Genomic DNA, 2,591 nt, shown 5'->3' with positions numbered 1-2,591 from the left:
CACTTAATTTTCTTAGCAAAATATTAGCTTTATATTGGTAATGTCTTGATTCTAATGTTATTATATCCTCATCTATTTGATCAATTTCTAAATTATTTCTATTTCTCATTGGTGTTATTAACTTTAAATCGGTAGATAAATATGTTCTTAGTACCTGTATTGCAAGTATGATTGACAAATTTTTGTAAGTCATAACTCCTACTTTTGCAAGTTTTAACCAATAGAAATTTATTTTAAAATAGTATATTTCACACTTTGTTAATATTGCTGGGTGTATAAGGTTATATTTTGCTGCTGCTATATTGTTTTGAATTTCTTTCATTTTTTCCTGTAAGTAGCTGATTATCTTATTGTGACTATTTTCTTTTACTATCTTTAAATGTTCTTCTATATCTTACCTAAATAACCATTTGTAAGTTGTGCCTACTATGTTAATAAGTCCTTTCTTCCTCCTATTTTCCTCCCTGGGGGTAGTTATTTTTGACTTTATAATTTTTATTTCATTTAAAAGTAGTCCTTTGTTATTTATAGGTATATTACTTTCTATAATATTTTCTTTAATCTTATCAACCACTTCCAACCACCATCTTTTGGTTTGATTATACTTGTATGTAAAATAGTATTTATGTATATCCCGTACTATCTCTACTTCTCTTAGTTGAATTATGGTAAGGATATTCTTCTGTGATTGGTGTCACTTGTTTCCCCTCTATCATCCTCTCATTCAAAACCACTGCTATAATGGTTACCCATATCTGAAACTGAAAAAATGGTGTTATTTTTCGTATATTATATATGTACTAATTTTTATATTATGTTCATTATACTATGTTCGGACCGACAATGAAAACATGTTTTCGTGAGAAAAACTGGTTTTCGACCAAAAACTTGTGTTTTCGTCCATGTAAAATCAGTCAAACAAAAACACATTGAAAATTATATATGTATCTTTCGCTGAAAACTGCTTGAAAACTTACATTCCACTCAATATAATCGGTGCCTGCTCTAGTTTAATCGATTTTATTGCAAGACATATTTTTCCGGCCTTAAATTGTCACTTGATATTTGTTTACATTCCATATGCAAATACAGCTGTCACTTGTCATTTTAAGGGGACTGTCTTGCTCTTGCAAAACCCTTGCACGGAGAACGAATTGCAGAATTTTCTGCTTGGTGCAACGGCACAACAACAAACACACGCAGAAAATTATGTGCAATGGCTGTAAAATATCTCAGACCAAAACCCATGTTTATTTTCGTGCCGTCATATATCACTAGATTCTGCAATGGGTGCTCTCTTGGCGTTGCATATTTCGGTACAAGATTTTTGCATTTTGTGTCATCGTGAGAGAGAATCCCCCTATTGATAGTTGTCAGTGAAAACTCATCGAAAACACACATTGTCGGTCCGAACGACTTAGATTCCACAACCCACAAATGTCGGTCCGAACATAGTATTATAGCAGAACCAGTGAAAAACGCTACTGCCTTCCTTCCTTTTCCTTCCTCATCGGCAAAATGTGTGAACAGTGAAAAACGTGGTAAAAACGCAGAAATCAGCCATCTTTGTCTGTTTTTATTTGAAAAATGTTGCCATTGCTCAATACGCATATATAGTTTTGTACACATCTATGTTTTCAATTAGAATTTTTTACAATATAAAATATCAAAACTGAAAACAAACTATTAAAAATAGTTTACATATTTATAAATAATAGCATTTGACTCCGATTTTGAGTTATTTTATGAAAATTTAAACATATTGAAACATATTGAACAGATTGAATAATAAAAGTTGATAATTATTACAATATATCGATATTGGCAACTCTGCGTTGTGAGAGAGCAATCAGCTGCCACGTTTCTACGGCAAAAATCCAAATTCCGAGAATTCTCACGTCATCCCACGTCAAAGGGAGAAGGTAGTAGCGTTTTTCACTGTTCAGTTATATTGCGCGCCCATAAGATAGGTCGTGCCAGCTGACACGAGCTACGATTCTACGTTTTTCACTGGTTGTGCTATTACTATCGCTTAGTAATGCTTCTGTGTTAAACCTATCTTCTTCTGTATCATCTCTAGAATTTTAGAATCCAGCCAGAGGTCTTTTAATATTTACGTAATGAACATTTTATAATTTTAAAATAAGGTTCGGCATTAACGTACTCTTTAATAATTTTTTATCGGTCCTGCTTCCCTTGTTCTTACATATTCCTACCTTTCCTTGTTTCTTTTGTCTATCATCTTTCTTTTAAACATTTGTATTCGCTCCCTCAAAATGTTGGAAGACACCTCATCTCTAGCCACTCTGGGTGTGCATTTGATGGTAGAATGTTATCGATCGTTATAATTTCCTACAACGATCTGCGTTCTCATCTCTCTTGAAAGGTCAGGGACTTTTTTAGGTTTACCGAATTTCGAAAATTGTTTTCTTTGCGGGCCAGTTTCTATCTGTAATTTTATAGGCTGCCGCAAATTTTGTAAGTTTATCTAATGCTGTTACAAAGGATTGTTCTGAAATAAAAAAATATCAATGTGCACTATTTACTATCGTATTTGACTTGTTGGCATTTCTGACAGTTGTTAATTAGTA

General features: G+C 32.8%; 1 long non-coding RNA gene across 1 annotated transcript; it reads right to left on the bottom strand.

The window, feature by feature from the left end:
- Positions 1-394: 394 nt before the first annotated feature.
- LOC126764569 (uncharacterized) lies at positions 395-965 on the bottom strand. Its single transcript, XR_007668071.1, has 2 exons — positions 839-965; positions 395-761 (listed from the first exon to the last, which is right to left on the bottom strand). It is a non-coding gene; the product is annotated as an uncharacterized LOC126764569 (long non-coding RNA).
- Between the last annotated feature and the right edge of the window lie 1,626 nt (positions 966-2,591).

Source organism: Bactrocera neohumeralis, unplaced genomic scaffold (assembly GCF_024586455.1).
Source record: "Bactrocera neohumeralis isolate Rockhampton unplaced genomic scaffold, APGP_CSIRO_Bneo_wtdbg2-racon-allhic-juicebox.fasta_v2 cluster09, whole genome shotgun sequence".
Lineage (NCBI taxonomy): Eukaryota > Metazoa > Arthropoda > Insecta > Diptera > Tephritidae > Bactrocera > Bactrocera neohumeralis.
This window is presented reverse-complemented; position numbering and strand designations above follow the sequence as displayed.